This window comes from Martes martes, assembly GCF_963455335.1.
Source record: "Martes martes genome assembly, chromosome: 6".
Taxonomy (NCBI): Eukaryota; Metazoa; Chordata; class Mammalia; order Carnivora; family Mustelidae; genus Martes; species Martes martes.
In genome coordinates this window covers 98,778,250-98,800,565 of record NC_137893.1, presented here as the reverse complement: position 1 = coordinate 98,800,565, position 22,316 = coordinate 98,778,250, and the positions used below count along the sequence as shown (strand labels likewise).

The 22,316-nt window shown below is 41.0% G+C and overlaps 1 protein-coding gene across 1 annotated transcript in view; it reads left to right on the top strand.

Annotated features, from left to right (window-relative positions):
- Positions 1–22,316, top strand: part of KLHL31 (kelch like family member 31) — a 54,259-nt gene that overhangs the window by 10,080 nt on the left and 21,863 nt on the right. The gene's annotated exons all lie outside the window — the stretch shown is intronic.

Here is a 22,316-nt window from a genome sequence, read left to right as displayed (position 1 = left end):
CTTGGGAATACCAAGAAATCACCTAGGGAGCTTTTTATTTACTTGTTTGTTTGTTTGTTTGTTTTTAGATTTATGTATTTATTTTAGAGAGAAGGAGGAAGGGGAAGGAGGAGAGGAGGGAGAGGGAGAAACTCTCAAGCCGACTCCACATTGAACAAAGAGCTGGATGCAGGGCTTGGTCTTACGACCTGGAGGTCATAATCTGAGCTGAAACCAAGAGTCAGACACTTAGCCAACTGAGCCACCCAGGCACCTCAACACCTGGGGAGTTTTAAAATGTACAGTGTCTGGGTCCAATGCTTAGAGATTCTGATAAAATTTGGGTTGAAGCCTTGGTATCAGGTTTCCAGCTTTCTGGGTAATTCTAAAAAGCAGCCAAGATGAAGAAGGAATAAAAAAGAAACAACAATAAAAAATACTCTGTAGAAAAAACGATACCCCATAGAAAGTACAACACTAGGAGTGGACCCCAATGTAAACTGTAGACTTTGGGTGCTTACCATGTGTCAGTGTAGCTCTATCAATTGTAGCAGATGCACAACTCTGGTGGGGGCTGGTGATAAAGAGACATAGGCATATGGTGGGGGGAGGGGCAATAAGGAAAATCTCTGTACCTTCCTCTCAGTGTTGTTTTGAAGTTAACTAAAACTGCTCTAAAAGAAAAGAAGGGTTTAATTTTAATAAGCATACAAAATAAATATTTCCAAAAGAATTTCTTTTTTGATTTGGTTATAGGAAATGTCAATATATGGAAATATGTCTGGGAAAATATTTAGTCAAGATCATAATGTAAGCAGTTCTTCTAATTGTAAAGACTTTTTATTTGATACACAAAAGTACGCTTTTAAAAAGTCATGCCTACATGTGCCAGAACTTTCTAAGTGCTATTCCATGTAACCAAAATCATACTTCAAGGAAAATCTATGGCTTGGAAGTGTATATATTAGAAAATAAGGAAAACGAAGTAAATGATTCTAGCACAAAACTCAAGAAACCAAAAAATAACAAAGAAAATGACAGAAAAAAAGATAATGAAGGGAGGAAACAATGAAGATAAAGGCAGAAATCAACCAAATAGAAAATCTGAAGAAAAAATGAATAGCAATTAAAAATAAAAATTTGAAAATTTGACTGGCTGGCTCAGTCAGTAGAATATGCAACTCTTGATCTCAGGGTCATGAGTTCAAGCCCCATGTTGGGCATAGAGCCTACTTAAAATAAATAAATAAATGTCTTTAAAAAAAAAAAAAAAGAAAAGTTGAAAAGAGAAGTAAAATTACTAAATCTAATCTGGCAAACAATCACACCAAAAAGAGATCATGTATAAGCAACATTAGGGATAAAATAGAGTCTACAGTTATAAATAAAGTAGGGAATAAAACAACTTGAAGATGATGCTATAGTCAATAAACTTAAAAGTCTATATAATTTTTCAGAGAGTTTTCTAGAGAAACACAAATTAAGATTAGTTGAAAAAGGCTTAGAAGACCTGACTAGAATAATAACCACAGGAGAAGACAAAGAAGAAGCTAATTGTGTTCTTTCCCTCTTTCCCTCCTAGGAAGGAGACTTCTTTTGTGTTGTTGTTTTTTTAAGATTTCATTTATTTTAGAAAGAGAGAGAGAGATGGTGCAAGCAGGGGAAAGGGCAGAGGGAAAGGGAGAGAGAATCCCCAAGGAGACTTCGTGCTGAGTGCAGAGCCCAAAGCAGGGCTCAAGCTCATGACTCTGAAATCATGACATGAGCCACAACCAAGATCAGCTCCTTAACCAACTGAGACACCCAGGTGCCCCTAGGAATGAGACTTCTTAGAATGCCCACATCCAACGTCTGCTGCCACCTCATTAGCCAGAACTTACTCACATAGCCACGAGAATTTGAAAAAGGTAATCTTTACCAGGAAAAGGAAAAAGAAAGGTGGAACAAAAGGACAAGGAGACATTGGGAGGTGGCTAGAAAGATCTACTGCAAGCAGCAACAATCAACTAGATAAAACAATGGGAAAAAGATATAGTTAGACTTTTTTTGTTTAAGCCACAAAAGTAACACATCCAAGAAATATATTAATCACTGTGTAAGAAGAAAAAAATCAAGTGTTTGCACCTGCGGGCCCAAGAGGATGTCAAAGGTGGCTTTTGGGGAAGGAGCATGGGGAGAGCTAGGACAGGTCACATGTGTGTACATGAAGCTCTGCGGGACCTTTAAACTACTTCAACCTGTGATGTGTGGGCCTCTCTTCATGCTCATGCTCCAGCCCTGTATATGTTAAGGACAAATCTGGCCGGGGGATAAGCGTGGGGATTCCTATTTTATGTAATTCACCGTCCCTGTTACGGTGAGTGAGCCGAGAGCTGAGGGAATGAAAGAGCAATCCATATGGGTCACAAAATGAGCAAGTGAGGAAATCACATTTAAAGGAATACAGATGAAGCAGCCAATCAGCCCATCCATACCCAAACCCCATATACATTCATGTCAACGAAAGCCATGGGAGAAATGGTTTTTGAACAAATTCTTGGGAAATCTTGATTATGTCATGATCTCGTCAGCTTTTCGAACGGAATTATAAACCCCCCTAGCAAGAGTGAATCCGGCAGAGGCCTGAAATGGAGCGGCTAAGTGCATGGTGAGGTCAGCATCTATGTGTGGTGCGAGGGCCAGAGGGCTCCGTGACACTGGACTATAACTGGCCAGTGGAAACACCAGCAGGCCGGGCTGGCAGCCGACTGAGGGCCTGAACTCAGTAATCGCAGGAGCAGAAGTGACATGCGCATTCCTGCCCCTTAGTGAGAAGCGCGTGGCTCTTTACAAAAGCAACTTCCAGCAAAACAGTCTTGGCAGGTTGAACACACTTGTTCTTTTAAGAAGTACGTCAGCTAATTAAATTGTGTGATTAAAATTATGTGGCAGAAGCTATGCAAATATTAAAAGAATGAAAACTGATCCAAGTAAAATGGTAATAGTTTTCCTTGGTTATTGGGGTAATTTTTTCTACATTTCTAATTTTTTCTCTGATGTACTCAATAATACTTGAAAAAATAAACTAACAAGTGAATTTGGTAAAAATCAAAGCTAGCTCCAAAGACAATCGATTAAATTTTTAGGCCTTATGAACCTGGTAAGATTGATAATTAGGACATAAATATTTATTTTTTAAATTTGTTTTTAGGAGATAAATATATTTAAATCAGCAGTTGTCCTATATTGTCATAATCAATTACAATGATGATTTGGAAAGAGATGTCACTATATATATAGTTCACCTAGGAATAAACTTAACAAGAAATGTGAAAGATCTATGTTTGTGAAGAAATATTAAAAGATACACACACACATAAACACATAGAGAGAGACATCTTGTTCCTGCATGGGACAGTAAATACTATAAAAATACTATAAAAATCCACATTAGTGTATTAAAATGCAATTTCAGTAAAAAAATTCCAATTACTTAAGTCTAATGATTATATTAAAAGACATTCATCCTCATGCATTCGTCATGACATGTAGACTAAAGCATCAGTAGGAGCCATTTTTCATACATTAGAAGGGTTAATATTGAAAAGAATGATCATACCCAGTAGTTGCAAGGTGGTGGGGAAAAGCATTTCTAGATGTGATGCTGAGAATGTAATTTGGTGAGCCTTTGGGGGGTTAATTTGAGAATAAATATTTAAGTAACCCAGCAATTCCACACCTGGAAGTCCATTCCACAAAACAATCTGTACACATACCCCTGGATATGTGGGCAAAGTGTTATCTATAAAACTGAAAAATTAGGGGCGCGTGGGTGGCTCAGTGGGTTAAGCCTCTGCCTTCAGCTCAGGTCATTATCTGAGGGTCCTGGGATGGAGCCCTGCTCCCTGCTCAGACGGGAGTCTGCTTCTTCCTCTCCCTCTCCAGCTCCTCCCAGTTCGTGCACTCTCTCTTTCAAATAAATAAATAAAATCACTTTTAAAAAACTGAAAAGCTAGAATTGACTGAACGCGTGTGAGAGATTAGTGAGGTGAATTCTGGTATAACTGTGCTAGAGGATGTAATGCGGGGTCAATAAGTGCGAAATAGGTCTGCGCGTACGAACGATGAAAGAGGCTCGTGACATAGCACTCAGAAAACTGTTGCATGAATGTGTGCAGGGATAGCTTAATTCAATTTTTTTTTTAAAGATTTTCTTTATTTGTCAGAGAGCAACAGAGAAAGCACAAGTGGCGGGGGTCGGGGGGGGGGGGGGCGGAGCGGCAGAGGGAGAAGCAGGCTCCCTGCGGAGCAAGGAGCCTGATGTGGACTCCATCTCGTGACCTGAGCCAAAGGCAGGCTTTTAACCAAATGAGCCACCCAGACATCCTTTAATTCGTTTTTTTTTTATTATTTATATTATGTGGAGAACGGGGGATTTTTCATTTTCATTTTATAAACTCTTACATAGTTTCAAATGTTATTACTCTTGTCTTTAAAACACTCAATTTAGCTGAAGTATTTAAAATTAAGTATCTCTCTCTCAGTCCGAGAGTCCAAATTTCCTGACCTTACTGGGGCCCAAGCTACTCATCACCTCTACTCTGTATAAAAGTTCCCTGGAAAGCTTTTAGAAAATAATGATTATCTCAGGACAAGTAAGTCAGAATCTCACCCGAAGCATGGTCTGAGAGCTTGTTAGAAATGCAGACTCTCAGGCCCCACCCCAGACATACTCCATCAAAACCTGCCCTTAAATCACATCCCCCAGGCAATTCATTTGCACATAGATTGAGAAATGCTATTTCATTTACTGACTCAGAGTCCATTACTTAATGTCTGTAAACTCTACTTTCCTCGATTGTAACATAGGGGGAAATAATACCTGTGGAAGCTAGGTGAGCTCGTGTATATAAAGGGTCCAGTGTCCCACCAGGCACAGAGTAGGGACTAAGTAATGGTAACTCTTTTTTTGCTGATCACTTCCAACTTTGCACCTCCAAAGTAGATGGCTCACCCAACCAACCTCCCCTTACCGACTCATCAGAAAATCCTGTGCTCTCCCTTCTGTCTCTGAGACAAGACCAATGTTGAGGATACACGAGCTGGTGGGTACTCTCCAGAGCACCCAAGTGCTTCTGCTTCCGCAAGGTCAACATTGTGTTTACCTAGAGGCGGCTGGGTGTGTTCCCAACCCTGTTTATGCCAGTAGTACTTGTTATGGAATCACATACTTTAATTAAATACTATATAAACCACAATCCCATTGACAATTGTACCCAAAACAATAAGATACATAGGAATAAACCTAACCAAGGAGGCAAAGAATCTGTACTCAGAAAACTATAAAGTACTTATGAAAGAAATTGAGGAAGACACAAAGAAATGGAAAAATGTTCCATGCTCATGAATTGGAAGAACAAATATTGTGAAAATGTCTATGCTACCTAAAGCAATCTACACATTTAATGCAATCCCTATCAAAATACCAACAATTTTTTCAAGGAAATGGAACAAATAATCCTAAAATTTGTATGGAACCAGAAAAGACCTCAAATAGCCAGAGGAATATTGAAAAAGAAAGCCAAAGTTGGTGGCATCACAATTCCAGACTTCAAGCTCTATTACAAAGCTGTCATCATCAAGATAGTATGGTACTGGCACAAAAACAGACACATAGATCAATGGAACAGAATAGAGAGCCCAGAAATACACCCTCAACTCTATGGTCAACTAATCTTCGACAAAGCAGGAAAAAATGTCCAATGGAATAAAGACAGTCTCTTCAACAAATGGTGTTGGGAAAATTGGACAGCCACGTGCAGAAAAATGAAACTGGACCATTTCCTCACATCACACATGAAAATAAACTCAAAATGGATGAAGGACCTCAATGTGAGAAAGGAATCCATCAAAATCCTTGAGGAGAACACAGGCAGAAACTTCTTCGACCTCAGCCACAGCAACTTCTTCCTAGGAACATCGCCAAAGACAAGGGAAGCAAGGGCAAAAATGAACTATTGGGACTTCATCAAGATCAAAAGCTTTTGCACAGCAAAGGAAACAGTTAAGAAAAACAAAAGACAACTGACAGAATGGGAGAAGATATTTGCAAAGGACATATCAGATAAAGGGCTAGTATCCAAAATCTATAAAGAACTGATCAAACTCAACACCCAAAGAACAAATAATCCAATCAAGAAATGGGCAGAGGGCATGAACAGACATTTCTGCAAAGAAGACATCCAGATGGCCAACAGACACATGAAAAAATGCTCCACATCACTCGGCATCAGGGAAATACAAATCAAAACCACAATGAGATACCACCTCACACCAGTCAGAATGGCCAAAATTAACCAGTCAGGAAATGACAGATGCTGGTGAGGATGCGGAGAAAGGGGAACCCTCCTACACTGTTGGTGGGAATGCAAGCTGGCGCAACCACTCTGGAAAACAGCATGGAGCTTCCTCAAAAAGTTGAAAACAGAGCTACCCTATGACCCAGCAATTGCACTACTGGTTATTTACCCTAAGGATACAAACATAGTGATCCGAAGGGGCACGTGCACCTGAATGTTTATAGCAGCAATGTCCATAAGAGCCAAACTGTGAAAAAAACCTAGATGTCCATCAACAGATGAATGGATAAAGAAGAGGTGGTATATATATACAATGGAATACTATGCAGCCATCCAAAGAAATGAAATCTTGCCATTTGTGACTACATGGATGGAACTAGAGGGTATCATGCTTAGCGAAATAAGTCAATCAGAGAAAGACAACTATCATATGGTCTCCCTGATATGAGGAAGTCAAGAAGCAACATAGGGGGTTTGGGGGGTAGGAAAAGAATCAATGAGACAAAATGGAATCAGGAGGGAGACAAACCATAAGAGACTCTTAATCTCACAAAACAAACTGAGGGTTGCCAGGGGGAGGGGGGAGGGAGAGGGTGGTTGGGTTATGGACATTGGGGAGAGTATGTGCTATGGTGAGTGCTGTGAAGTGTGTAAACCTGGTGATTCAAAGACCTGTACCCCTGGGGCTAATAATACATTATATGTTAATTAAAAAAATAAAATAAATACTATGTAAGCTGATGAAATAGGAGTCCAAAAAAGAAAATTGTTTCTATGAAACACTAAATTGAAGGCTTTAGACCCAATAAATGCACATTTCTAAAAATGGGTATGGGTGAGATGACCATAGAAGACAAAAGAAATAAAATCCTATACATGTATGTAGCTATATTCAAGTTGCTTGGCAAGGTTTGTAAAATTTTCCATCCAATATAAGGAGGCAAAAATCAACTTCACAGTTGATGTTTTGTGGGTGAGTTTAAGAAAGATCCATTCACCTGTGCTCACACAGAAGCATTGCTCTAGGTAAAAAGATTGGGGATGAGTATTTATTTATATGTTTCAAATTAAAATAAAGTGTTTCCAGTATGGATGGGCATCTCACTGAAAGATTTCCCAGGGGCTCTGGTCACAGAAGGCTTGGCAGTCAGCAGTGCCCAAAGAGAAATTGTCTCTGTGGCCGCCTCTCCTTTGTACCCACTGAGGGTCCTGATTTTGTCCCCTGTCCTTATCTGAAGTCCTCAAGCAGCTTTCCCAGTCACTCTGCGTGTGAATTGTCCTGAGGTCACCTTCAGTCTTACGGAAAGCCTTACTTTAGTAATTAAAATAACCAGTTTAGTGTAATCATAAAATTCCAGATTTTTTCTCTTCCCCTCTCTAAGGCTCTATTTAGGCCAAGAAAACTGGGGTCTTGGGAATCAGGGGCACGGGGGCCATTAGGGCTGGTGGGTGTCCTACCTCTTTCAATGCCTCCCCTTACTAGCTGCCTTTCTAGCCCCTCCACGGTTGGGCCCAGGGCACGCAGGGTTGGACAACGCACACAGTCTTCCATGGATGGTGCCTCTGTGACCCGAAATTGCTGCTCTTTGGTCTTAGGTGTGCAGGCCTGACCCGCTCATGAGGTACTTTCCCCATTGAGAATCCTCACTGAAAACTGCATGGTGAAAGCCCTAAGTCCTCCCCCTTCCTGCTCTCACTGCCAACACTCAACCTCAGGCTGCTAGTTTGAGGAACTCTCCAGAAGGCTTTTTTTGGGTGGTCCTTGAGAAGACTCCAGGCCAGCTCCCTCACGTGAACCCACACAACCAACGAGAAAATCTCTCACCTCCTTGTCCCAATGTTGGTGAAAGTACAACTTGCTTCCTGTGTTACTACTACATAGCTGCTGTTCCAGCCACAAGAGCTTGCCTCCTCCCGGTGTCTCCAAGTACCGTCATACAGGTTATAAACATTGTCATTTGAGTGGTTGGCACCCCCTGCAGTTGTGCAGTGTGCAACCTGAACAATCATCCTCAGAGTTCAGACACTAAGTCCACTGAACTCCAGAGAACACACATCAAGCTCCTCAAGTGACTCCCTCAAAGCCTTTCTCACTTGGATGGCAAAATGAGGAAGCACATGTCTCCCCGCCCCCACCTCCGACTAAGAAAAGGGGGAAATTCCTGGCTCTTCAAGAACTTTCTCCATAAGAATTTGCAAGAAGCAAATTTCCTTGAAGACCTTCCAACTGTGGTGAAACTACAGGGCGATTAGTTGGATAGCGGTATCCTGTTAATGACCCTGATGCCCAAAGACATTGCCGGGTGGGAGTCGTTTTTGTTTTGTTACTATGGGTAATGTTGAAAAAAATTCATTTCCAACCTTTAGATATTAGGATATCTCATGTGAAGTGGTGATTTTTTTTTCTTACCTTAAAATTTGAATCTCTCTCGACATAACGGGCCTGAATTCCTGCATGGCGATGGATAACTCAAACATTGTTTCTTGATACCCTGTGATAACAAACACACTTGAAAATGTAGGCCCTGAAATTGTACAGCGCTGTCCAACGGTAAGATGGGTCACACAGATAATGCAGGTTTGCTTAACTAACTTCAAAAACATTCTCCTAAAAGTAAAAGCTAAACTTGAAGTTCTCTTTAAGGAATTTCATGGACTGCATGGCAATCCCTTCCGCCCATTGGAGAAACTCACTCTAATGGAGTCCTTACCTGATTCACCTGGAAGACACTGACAAATCCTTCAGGACCAGATTTTATCTCCTGTGCTGAAGCATCACTAGCTTCCTTGGGTTGATTCCCTGGGTTTCCATTATACCTAATTCTAGTTAGCCTGTTACTGATTACATAATCATTGTGTGTGTCCACAATTGGACTGTGAGCAATTTGAGAAAAAAAAAAAAGTAGTAATTTACAGGATATTCCGAGCATCTAAGCTGTAATAGCCGATTAATGCTTATTTAATAGCACCTATCATCCTTCAGGTCTCTGATTAAATATCATTTCTATGAAGAAGGTATTCAATCTTTCCTGACTCACTTGACTTTACCAAGACCCCTGTTATGCCTCTCAAAATCTGGTGAACTTCTCTCATTCACAGTAGCTGTTACAATGGTAGTTCATTGTTTGGTGGGAATTATTATTTTTTTGAAGACTTTATTTATGTATTTATTTACGTATTTGTTTGTTTGTTCGTTTGTCTGTTTATTTAATTGAGAGAAGAAGAGAGAGCACAAGCAGGTGGAGGGACAGGCAGAGGGAGAAGCAGGGAGCTTCTCCTTTGAGCAGGGAGCCTGACTCGGGGCTCGATCCTAGAACCCTGGGATCATGACCTGAGACACTTACCTGACTGAGCCACCCAGGTGTCCCTGGTGGGAATTATTTGTTTGTGGTGGCCTTCCTCCACTATATTCATGAGGTGGGACCTATATCCTCTTGCTCCTCACTGTATTCACCCGTCTGCCTTGTCCAGTGTCCAGCCCCATTCTCAAGTGGTTGGATGGCTGGTTCGTAATCATCCCGAGTCATGCGTACCCAGTGTTCTTCAGCTGCCCCCAGTGCCCCTGTTTGCTAGCATCCATCCACGTCTGTATGTTCCAGGAGCAAGGGCCCATGCCTTCTTTTGCTTACTGTTGTGGCTCCAGTCCAATGCCTAGTTCAGTGCCTGTGTGTATGGAGTACCACCCACGCCCACCTTCTGTTCCAGCCGCTGCCCCAGCCCCCAGTTCTTTGCAAGCATTCACCTACATGGCACAGGTATAATTGGTCAGCACCTCACTGGGCCCACTCCACATAGCTCTCTCTTCCTGCACCGGTGCTTCTCTGGCCCGTGGTGTGGAATCCCAGGAGAACCCACTTGACTCACAAGAATACACAAGCCAGAGGCCAGAGTGTTAATGCCTGTGGGGCAACTCTTGGTCCGTGTGGACAGTTCCGAGATCCACTTCAGAAAGTTTCTCAAGAGGTCCAGGGGGCTGGGCCACAGCAGCCCACGGTGCTAGCGAACTTTTTAATGCATCCTTGTGCTGCTGTCTTCCCCTCTGTCCTTTTTCAGTCTCCTGGCCTCTTAATCCTCTCTGGAATCACTTCCCAAACATACCTCTTGTCTCAGGCTCTGCTTTCAGGGAGATCCAGGCTAAGACATGATACAACAATTTGTTGTTGGAAGAATGAATGAACGACCCAGTGAATGAATAAAGCCTTAATCACTCTTGGAAACAAGAGTGTAACTGGTTCACCAAAAACATCATGAATGATTATTTACCTTCATTATAACTCCTAAGAACAGAATTACCTCTGATAGGTAAAAAGATGTTATCCCAAAGAACATCTTTAAAAGAACACACTCATTAAAAAGCAGGAAGAGAATGGTGGGTGGTTGCTAGGGACTGGAGGGAGAGGGGGTAGGGAGTTATTTTCAACAGGTCCAGGATTCCAGTTTATGAAGATAAAAATTTCTGGAGATGGCAGGAGGTGATGTTTGGACAACAAGCTGAGGATGCTTAGAACCACTGAAATGTACACCTAAAGATGGTTAGAATGATAAATTTTGTTAAGTATATTTTACCATAATAAAGAATTATAGCAAAATTATAAGTATATGGTTATAATGATAAAAAATACAAAGAACATAAGCAAATATTAGTAAGAAATAAATACAAATGTTCATAGCTATGATATGAGAGTGGGATTTTGGTTATTTTTAGCTCCCAATTTTCTCTACCATTCTTCTATTGCACTCTTGACCTAATAGTGTGATGATAAAGCTATATTATTCCTTTGAGATGGCCCCAAAACATAAATCTCTATATTTTAGCTAACATTAAATCCCGAGTACAAAAAGAGACTTACTAATGAGACTGCCTGTCTTTAACAATGATAATTTAATGATGATAGTGGGAAATTTTGTTTTGTTCTTTTCAATTTTTCCTTCATTAGGACTTAATTTTGACAGGAGGTACAAATGAAACGGTAATCATTGTATGACTTGCTTTTATAATGGATATGCTTATAACATATATTACATATATTAAAGTCTTATGTAAAATATGAACATCAAAGGAAAGTGTACTTTAACTTTTTACAAAAATAAAGCTAAGCCCCCATTACTTACCTCCTTAACCTCCTTACCACCTCCCATTCTTATTGTTATTATGTATTTTGCTATCACTGATTCTACGTTAACGTCGATGTTTATCAAGGTGGTCACACTTTCCTCTCCCACTATTATGGATTTAACTAAGCCTATTTATCCCCAAACTTAGTGATCAGTGTACACACTACATATGCATCCTGCTACTACGGCCGATGTCAGGATTCTGGGATTCCAACTCAGTTTCATCACAGCCACTTTCTGTGTTCTGGAGCAAGTTGCTGTATCTTGTTTCCAGCTGACTTTTCAGAAACGGTAGAGACAACATAATAAAATTTAGAAATCCTTAAGAATCCCTATATGAATTATCCAAGGGTAGTCCCATGAAAATAGGTTTTATGGCCAAATATATATGAAGAAAGGCTACATGTTTACCCTCCTATTAGAGACCAACAATGAGCAATAATATTTTAAAGGCTCTAAGAAGTCCTTCAATAAAAAAAAAAAAAGAAAGAAAGAAAGAAAGAAAGAAAAGAAAAAAAGTAGTAATTTATCTTTGCCGATAAATGAATAAATACCTGACTATTGAAATTTTTCTTTTATGTAACACCAATTTTAAAAGATCTTATTTATTCTTTTTTTAAAGATTTTTATTTGTTTATTTATTTGACACAGAGAGAGAGATAGTGAGAGAAAAAGAGCATAAGCAAGGGAAGTGGCAAGCAGGCAGAGGGAGAGGGAGAAGCAGGCTCCCCAACAAGCAAGGAGCCTGATACGGGGCTACATCCCAGGACCCTGGGATCATGACCTGAGCTGAAGGCAGATGCTTAACCGCCTGAGCCACCCAGGAGCCCCAGGTTTTATTTTTTCTTTGGGAGAGAGAGAGCACATATGAGAGTGCGAGTGGGGCGAGAGCAGAGGAAGAGGGAGAAGCAGACTCCCCATTGAATATGGAGCCCTTGAGGCCAGGCTCGATCCCAGAACTCTGAGATCATGACCTGAGCCGAACAGCAGACACTTAACCAACTGAACACCTAGGCGCCCTGTAACACCAATTTTAACATCCCTTGGAATGAAGGTTCTACAGAACATACTTGGGGTTTTACACAAATAAAAGTAACCAAATCTAAGCGAGCAGGAGGCAAGAACATCTTGCTGCAGTGGAGAATTCCCTGTCACCGTAAAAACGTCAATGGTATGACAATTAGAAAATGGACCATGATGTGAAGCTCTTTGTGGCAAACTGAATTGCCTACAGTGGCAAACAGCCGGGATGGGGGCCGGGCAACCCACATGTCAGCAGTGGAACTGACCCACAGGGGTTATGTGCCCTCTCTCTCAGGTGCAGTCACCACTGAGCATTAACTACTCTTCCCATGTACCTGCCAGATGGTACGATTGCTCATGAAACCGCCTTTTCTATGGACATTGTTCTATGGAACAATATACTGTTCTGTGAAGGGCGCCTGGGGGGCTCAGTTGGTTGGATGACTGCCTTTGGCTCAAGTCATGATCTCGGGGTCCTGGGATCGAGCCCCGCATCAGGTTCCCTGCTCCGCAGGGAGTCTGCTTCTCCCTCTGCCGCTCACCCTGCTTGTGTGCTCACTCTCTCTCCCTCTCTCTTTCTCTCTGACAAATAAAATCTTTAAAAATAAATAAGTGTAAAAAGTGCCTTTAGAAAATATATATTGTTCTGTGGACACCCCTTTATTCAAAAATATTAGCTCAATAAAACAAAAAAATGAAAACACTGTAAAGGCCAAACAAAACACTTGGGGACCCAAATTTGGTCCATAGGACAACTGTCTTAAGTCCTCACAGTGATGCTCAGAAAGAGTACTCCTACCCTCAAAGATCTAAAACTGAGGGTTTGGAAATTCCTGTGCCATGTTTTCAACAGTTGGCCTCCATCCCAATCCACTGGCCACTTCTTGCCATGCATGCCTTCTTGATTGCCTGGGAACCAACCTGTTGAAATATGTGACAAAAGAATGAAAATGTATTGAGTGAGGATGTGACGGGACCTCCTATAGGGAAAGAATAAGGGACCTATAATATCTGGGTTTTGATCATTTTATTCTTTCCAGCTGTTTTCCACTAGCATGGAGTCACTTTGTTGCCTGAAAGGACTCAGGGACAGCCATCAAGCTTTCAGAAGATAATTTTAATAAATTCTTCTGTTCAGAAATAGCTTTTACAATTTAAATCTGTTTTAAGACAACCTAGAATTGATTCCAGCTTGCACAAACACAAGCCACTATGGTTTCAAGATTTTATGATTGCTGTTCTTTTTTAAAAGAGGGGTGGAGGCTGGAATGAAATTGAATGAACTTTACCAAAAAGACATCACATCTCTTCTTTCAATTCTTGAAATCGTGCATAATGAGAAAGCTTTTGATCATGGTGAGGCAGAGGAGAAGGATTTCAATGAAAGAGCTGGATGGGTGAAAAAGGAGAGTAGGGCAGGAAGGAGAGAGTGGGGCCATCACTTATCTAGGGCATTGAGTAAAAGGCACTTTCAGTCTTTAAATTACCTTTTGAAGGTAATTTGACAATGTGACTAATGAGAAGTCAATCTTCAGCATCTTGTCTAATCTTGTTTAAAACTTGTTTAATTCCAGAGTTAGTGGGTCATTAATGCAAGCAAATGGGTCATTCCTAGAGTGAGAGACTTTCTTGAGTGCTGACCAGGTGCCAGGCATCATACTGGGTATAGAGATTTAAAAAAAAAAAAAAAAGACACTACAAGGACCTTGTCCTCCAAGATGTCCCAGGTCAGGGAGGAGAAAACCACATTATTATAATGTGGTAAGTGCCACAAGAGACAGCTATACCCATGGCATCACAGGGACATGGAAGGAGTCACCTAATACGGCCTGGAAAGTGGGTAGAAGAAGGGGAGGTGGACAGGTCAGGGAAGGAGTGTGCAAGAAGAAGGTAATTGATGGAGAAACACCATTCACCCTTTGCTAATAGGGAAAGTTACCTCATTTTAACCCAATATGGCCACAGGAAGACTGTGGCCATTAAAGCAAATTCCTGAATAAGAGGTTTCTACATTTTAGATGGGTTGACTCTGCAGTAGTGCCACAGCAAATGAGTGTCAGTCCTCAGCTTTCATATATAGATCATTTTTATTATTTGGTATCGAAAAGCAACCCTCAGTGACTGTACGCTTACAATCATTGGAGAAATGTGCTCTGTGTTTTGAAAACGATCAGACTCTTAACAGGGCTTGCAATGAATACATTTTCTCCTTTACAAGTGTGTCTTTGTTAAAATGTCACAACAGAGCATGTGGCTTTCGCGTGTCCTCCTACGTCAAGAACCTCTTAACTAAAACAAGTGCAGTCCATGCACAATTGGCATCCGTGGACGCTATTGGAGTAGGGTGTATAAACTCATGCATTAGGTGCAGTTTCCATGTAAGTTTTTATGTCATTGACTGCTCTCATGTTTATTTTCCAAAAGTAAGAACTTAATGGGACCTATGAATACCTCTGTCTTGGATGTTGCTAGTCAATGTTGTCTGCTTAACACCTGTGTGTTTAAAATAATGAACTAGAACCCTTTGTGTCACCTTGAAAAGACAATGCTTCACGTCTGCTATCTGAAAATTCTTGGCATATGGACTCTCCTAGCTCTGCCCCTTCCCTTTGTTTTAGAGATTCACTAACAGCTCCTCTTTCAAAGATTACTAATCCCGTGATAAAGATGAGAAACTACTGGTTGTCCCCTGGGATCCATCCCTGAACCAGTCCTGATACAGACAAACAGATTAATATGGGTGTGACCCTGATGTCAGCTGACTTCTCCAAGCCTTTTCAATATTTAAATAAAATTGCCTTAACATTTCTAAGTCACAGCCGTTCCATGCCCTCACCAGGATTTGGGGGAATGAGCCAGGGCCCTAGGCTCACGTGCTGTCACCTCTGAATCCAAGTTACTGCTCTGTTGAGCTGTCCCTCACAGCCCATCTCCATACTCTCCTACCATTTTTGTTCTTTGCCAACCTGGGTGACTTCTCATTGATTTCCACTGAAAACACCCACCCAGAATATCTACGTAGAGACGTAGAGCCATCTTTACTGAAACTTTTGTGCCGTGGAGATCAATTACAGGGCAGAAGTGCAAACTGAAAGCTCAACATGGATAATTAGGCACCTTTGTTGGTACAGGTCCCTCAGCCACCCAGCCATCAGAAATGACTTCATCCTCCCTGGCTTCCCCACCCTCCCCCACACCAGCAGACCACAGCTCCGGTCTTGTAACTCCACCTGTCTCCCTCAGGACTCCCACCATCTCAGGGCTTCCCTGTTTTCCAGGCTGCCCTCTCTCCATTTCTGTCCCTTGGGTCTCCTCATTTCATTACACAGAGGAGCTGAGCTCCTGAGCCCGCCAGCGGAGTAACCAAGGAAAGAAATCTACTGAAAGGATACCATGCAGCTCCCGCACTCAGTCCCGGACGGCCAAAGAGGCCAGGAAAAGGACAGGAACAAGTAAGGACTCCACAGCCAGAGAGAAGAGCCCCAGGCACCACGGCTACCCCTATGGAACAGCAGAAGCCACTGCCGGAAGTCCTCTTGCTTCCGGCTCCAGACGCAGAGGCTGCACCGGCCCTGCCACCTGCGCACGGTCCTGCAAACCGCTGTTGCTGGTGCTGCTCACCGGGGCCTGCCAACCCCAGAACAGCTTCCTCTCTGACCTGCTTCTCTGCATCACTGGCTCCCAGTTTCTAATGCAGGGTACAGGCAGCCGATCAGTCAAACCCATGACCCATCCCTGCCATAGCGGACAAGAAGCCAGACAAAAGCATCCGACTTTTTTGGCTTGTATGGTGGAGACAGACTCTGCTTCCCACCCAGCCTCATACAGTGGGAAAGTAAATACACAACCATCGGAAAGGGGTTCAGAGGTCCAGAGTTCACTTCAGAGCCCAAAGTAAAAATGTCCTTATCACTTTCCATTGCCTATTTGTCTCCTGGCCTTTTGGCCCTGACCAGCCAAAGACTTACAATAACCTTTGCGAAACAAAGGGAGACTTTCTCCACCCCTGCCTTCTAGGAGCGCAGAAAGTGTCAGTTTGGTTCTCTCAGACTTTCCTGTCTTCTGCCTGAAATGAAACTGCATATTTCAGGCAACCTAAATTTTAGAAGCATCAAGGCAGGTGCTCAAACCCTACTGTTTGAGATGACACATCATGATTTTTTTTCCAGTTTCCATTTAAGGAAAAAATTTAAGACAACTTCTGTCCCTGAAGTTCAGTTCTTATTTTGAACTGTTTCTAGTACGTCCTGGTATTAAGGAGTAACTATAAGGACAAAAGATAACTCTGTTGACTTCCAGACTCTTTGTCTTCCTTCCAAGTTTTCTTTACACCTGCACTGACTGTGCACCTACATTGTCCTTATCCTCAGTGTCTAATACTAACTACTGGACCCTTGAAATAGGGTGCATCCAGATTTCAGCACTTGAAATGTCTCGAAAGTATAAAAGACAGACCAGATTTTGAAGTCTTAGTACTTACTTAGCATGTAAAACACCTCATAATTTTATATTGATTGTCTGTTAAAACAATATTATAGATATCTGAGTTCAGTAAAATGTTATTAAAATTCATTTCTCCTGTTCCCTTTTTCCATTTTCTGATGCAACTCCTAGAAAATTTGAAGTTACATATGTGGATTACATAATGCTTATATTACACTGCTTTGCACTCTGAAATACACCTATATATTTCTTTATTTTATTTTAATTCTGGTATGGTTATACAGTGTATTAGTTTCGGGTTACAGTATAGTGATCCAACAATTCCATACATTACTTAGGCTCATCATGGTAAGTGCACTTACTCCCCTTCACCCTTTTCACCCATTCTCCCACCCAGCTGGTAACCATCTGTTTGTTCTCCAAACTGTTAACCCAGTTAAGAGACTGGGTTTTTGTTTTTTTGTTGGGTTTTGGTTTTTGTGGGGGGTATTTTTTGGTTTGTCCCTTTTTTTCCTCCCTTTTTTCCATTTTTTTATTTCTTAAATTCCACAAGTGAATGAAAAGATTTGGTATGTTGTCTTTCTTTTGACTTATTTCACTTAGCATTATACTCTCTAGATCCATCCATGTTGTTTGCAAGGGGCAAATATAATAATATCCCACTGTATACGTATATGTATATACATATGTTATATGTATATACATACATATACATATATGTATATACATATAACATATGTATATACATATACAGAATATTTATATATCATATATAGAGTATGACATATTATTTTTATATCATATATATATAATATGTGTGTGTATATATATACGATATGTACACACACACACACACACACACACACATACCGCCTCTTCTTTATCCATTTATCTATCAATGCACACTTGGGCTGCTTCCACAATTTGGCTATTATAGATAATGCTGCAGTAAACATAGGGATACATGTGTCCCTCTGAATTAGTGTTTTGTATTCTTTAGGTAAATACTCAGCAGTGAGATTATTGGATCATATAATTACTCTATTTTTAATTTTTGGAAGAACCTCCGTACTGATTCCACAGTGGCTGCACCAGTTTGCATTCCCACCAACAGTGTATGAGGGTTCCTTTTTCTCCATATCCTTTCCAACACCTGTTGTTTCTTGTGTGTGTGTGTGTGTGTGTTTTTAATTTTAACCATTCTGACAGGGATGAGGTGACATCTCAGTGTGGTTTTGATTTGCATTTCCCTGATGATGGCTGATGTTGAGTGTCTTTTCATGTGTCTGTTGGCCATCCAGATGTCTTCTTTGAAGAAATGCCTGTTCATGTCTTCTGCCCATTTTTAATGAGATTATTTGTTCTCTGGGTGTTGAGTTGTATCAGATCTTTATATATTTTGGATACTAACCCTTTATTTGGTATGTCATTTGCAAATATCTTCTCCTATTCAATAACTTGCCTTTTAGTTGTATTGTATGTTTCCTGTGCTGTGCAGAAGCTTTTTATTTTGATGTATAAATAGTTTATTTTTGCTTTTATCTTCCTTGTCTCAGCAGACATACCTAGAAAGATGTTGTTATGGTCAATGTCAGATAAATTGCTGCCTGTGCTCCCTACTAGGATGTTTATGGTTTCAGGTCTCACATTTAGATCTTTAATCCATTGTGAGTTTATTTGTGTGTATGGTATAAGAAAGTGGTCCAGTTCCATTGTTCCATGTGGCTGTCCCATTTTCCCAACACCATTTGTTGAAGAGACTGCCTTTTTCCCATTGTATATTCTTGCCAACTTTGCTGAAGATTGAGCATTTAAGCATTTGCGCAATTGAGCATATAATTGTGGGTTTCTTTCTGGGCTCTATATTCTGTTCCATTGATTTATGTTCCTATTTTTGCATGGATACCATACCGTTTTGATTACTACAGCTCTGTAGTATAACTTGAAGTCTGGGATTCTGATCCTTCTAGCTTTGTTTTTCTTTTTCAAGATTGCTCCAGTTGTTTGGGTATTTTGTGGTTCCCTACAAATTTTAGGATTGTTTGTTCTAGTTCTGTGAAAAATGCTGTTGGTATGCACCTGTAATTTTCAGTCAGTCAGCATGTAGCCCATTCTATCACTACATACCACAAAATGGAAAAAGCCTTTGAGACCAAAAAGAAACTATACTGAAAACACTCTTATAAAATTCCTTTGCATGAACAAAAACAAAATTTATTCATCACTCATTTAGCAATTTTCTAAATGAAGTAATGAATTAACCAATTATTGATCACTAGTACATGTCAAATCTTGTGTTGTTGATTGAGACTACAGTTGTAAACAAATCAGTTACAGTCACTGCTTCATGCAGAATGAAGTGGTTAAAAGCACAGACCATGGAGCCTGACAATGTGTGTCCAAATTTTGGCTCCACCCCTTACCAGCATGTGCTCTGTGATAAGTTAAAAGTTCTTCAGTTTCCTTATCTACAAAACATGAATCCTGTCTGATAAAAATATTATGAGGACTATGTTAGTTTATAAGGATAAGCTCATAGAAGGGTACTGTTATCAGTTACCTATTGCTGCATAAATTGCAGCTTAAAACACTATACATTTATTATCTCACAGTTTCAGTAGGTCAGGGATCCAAGCAGAGCTTAACTAGAGTCTTTCTTTCATGAAATCAAAGTACTATACAAAGCACTGTGCAGTTTGAGAAGCAAACCTCAGAGAACAGCTTCATGTCGGCCAAGGCCACAAACACCATGTATGACAATTTAACTGACAGATTTTGACATGTTCAAAATACAACATTAGTGCACATTAGGGATCACTGGTGCTGGAAACAAGGGCAACAGGGCGGCAAAGCTAGTCCTTAGTAGTTTCACCCTCCTTGATTTTAACTGAAGCACTCTCTTGAGCTTTGGCCAACATAGAGCAAATGATCTCCAAGCCAATGGCTTTGATCAGGGATGGCAGCACTGGGTTACCCACCTGCCTATGCTTATCCAGGATGTTCACAACAGTTGAAGTCTCATCTGAAGGCTCAGCTGAGGAAGGATCCACCTGCAAGTTCATGCAGGGGTGGTTGGCGGGATCCCACATCTTTGGGGGATGTTGGACTGAGGGCTTCATTTCTGAGCTGGCTGTTCCTTGCCTAGGTATTTCAGATGTGACACTGAGCTTCATTAAAGCCAGCAAGGAAGAAAGTCTGCTCTAAAGATGGAAGTTGGAATCTTTTGTAATCTACTCATATAAATCATATCCCTTCAACATTAAGGTATTCTATTATTTAGAAGTAAGTTGCTAAAAGTTAAGACATTATCTAATGCTCCGAATCACAAGGAGCAGAGATCATTTAGGGATCATCCTAGAAGCTACCTACCACAGGTACCTGGTAAAGAATAAGTGTGTGCTGGCTTTTGTTGTTTATGGCCCTTATAGTCCAGTGAGGGATTGTTGAACTGTGAAGTGGAAGGGGAAATAGACAGCATCTTGGGAGCAAGTATGATGACCTTAAGGCAGGAGAGAGATATGGTATATTTGAGACACTTGGAGAGGATGGGTTTTGCTGGAGCATGAAGATATTGTAGAGGAAATCAGGAATCAGGTGCTGAAAGGCACTATAAACCAGAGAAGGATTTGGGCCTCTATCCTGAGGAAACAGAAAGCTATTGAATTTTCTGCACGGAAGTTACATGATGAAATTTGAAAATATCACTTTGGCTACATTGTGGGAAGGATGGATTGGAGAGAAGCAAGAGTGAACACAGGAAGGCCATTTTGAGGGATTTCACAATGGTCTAGGTGAGAAGTAATAATAGCTGGGACCAGAATGGTAGCAGTGGGAAAGATATTACAGATATATAATAGCAGGACATGGTGGATAATGAGATGAGGAGACAGAGGTGCAAGGTGGAGAAGATGAGGCAAATGGTGATGCCAAGTCCACCCTTTAAGGAACTAGATGAGTAATGGCTTGTATACTACCAATGGGAATACTGTAGAAAGAGCATATTTTGAGGGAAAGTATGACTTGAGTCTTGGAAATAATGATTTTTAAGGACCCTATGAGATATCTAAGGATGTATGAGCTCATCTGCCAAATGCAGCTTTGAGAAGTGAAGAGAGTCTAAGATGGCTCTGAAGTCCTTTAACCTGCAAGAGTTGCATCGAAGATCTTCTAGAAAGAGAGAATGAGAAGAAATGACCAGAGCAACTGGAAAAAAACAAACAAACAAACTAACAGGAAAAGAGAATTTTTAGTCAAAGTGATTGGTCAACTGTGTGAAGTAATTCCGAAAGGTCAAGCACTGGCAAATGTCCCAAAAAATGAGGTGACCCAGGGTTATTTATGACTTTGGCACAAGCCCTTTGGTAGAAGGGCAAAGAGGGACGCTTAGTTGGACTGATTTGAGGAGAAAATGGGAAGCAACATGATAGAGGCTACAGATACAAATACATAAAATACATCTGAGAAGTTTGCCTTTGAAGAAGTGGAGAGAAATACGGCCTCATCTAGAGGGGGAAATGGACTAAATTGAAAGCTTTCTTTTGTTGCACTGGTTTTAAATAGAAGAGTTTGTGTACCATTAAACAGGTAGAAATTGGCTAGCAGAGACGGGGCAGGGGGTTGCTGGGTAAGAGTAGGATGAACTGATGCAGCAAAGTTCCTGAACAGGTGCTTATATCTGTAATCCAAAGTACCAGTGTGGGGGCTGACTTTCGAAGGAGGGCTCCTCCGTTGTAACAAGGCAAAGAAAGAGAGCTTGTAGACTTCTTCCTGGTGGATTTGTAGATTTGGTATTAAAACACTGAATGTGTTCTGATAGAGTGGCTTTTACAGCCTTTTCAACAAACCCTTTCCCTTCAGGTGTTAGGGAGCCAAAACATTCTAAATCCTTGCTACTCCAAGTGTGGTCTTTAGATCAGCAATATCAGCATCACCTATGAGCTTATTAGAAAAACAGAATCTCGGGCTCCAACCCAGACCTACTTTATCAAAACTGGTTTTTTTTAAAGATTTAATTTATTTATTTGACAGACAAAGATCATAAGTAGGCAGAGAGGCAGTCAGAGGGGAGGGGGAGGCAGGTTCCCCGCTGAACAGAGAGCCCGATGCAGGGCTCGATCCCAGGACCCTGGGATCATGACCTGAGCCGAAGGCAGAGGCTTTAACCCACTGAGCCACCCAGGCGCCCCTCAAAACTGATTTTTAACAAAGTTCCCAAGTAATTTTCTGCTTACTTCTTGAAGGACCTTTCCATAATCATGTAATCATTATCATAAATACTGATCTAAAGCTTATTTTTATCATACTACTAAGAAGAGAGTTGAACGTCTTGGCCCTTGACTGGAATCAAGGAGGGGGAAACATGAAGGATCACCTGGGAGTGATCCTCTGTTAGCTTTGTGTAAACCATACAATAAAGTT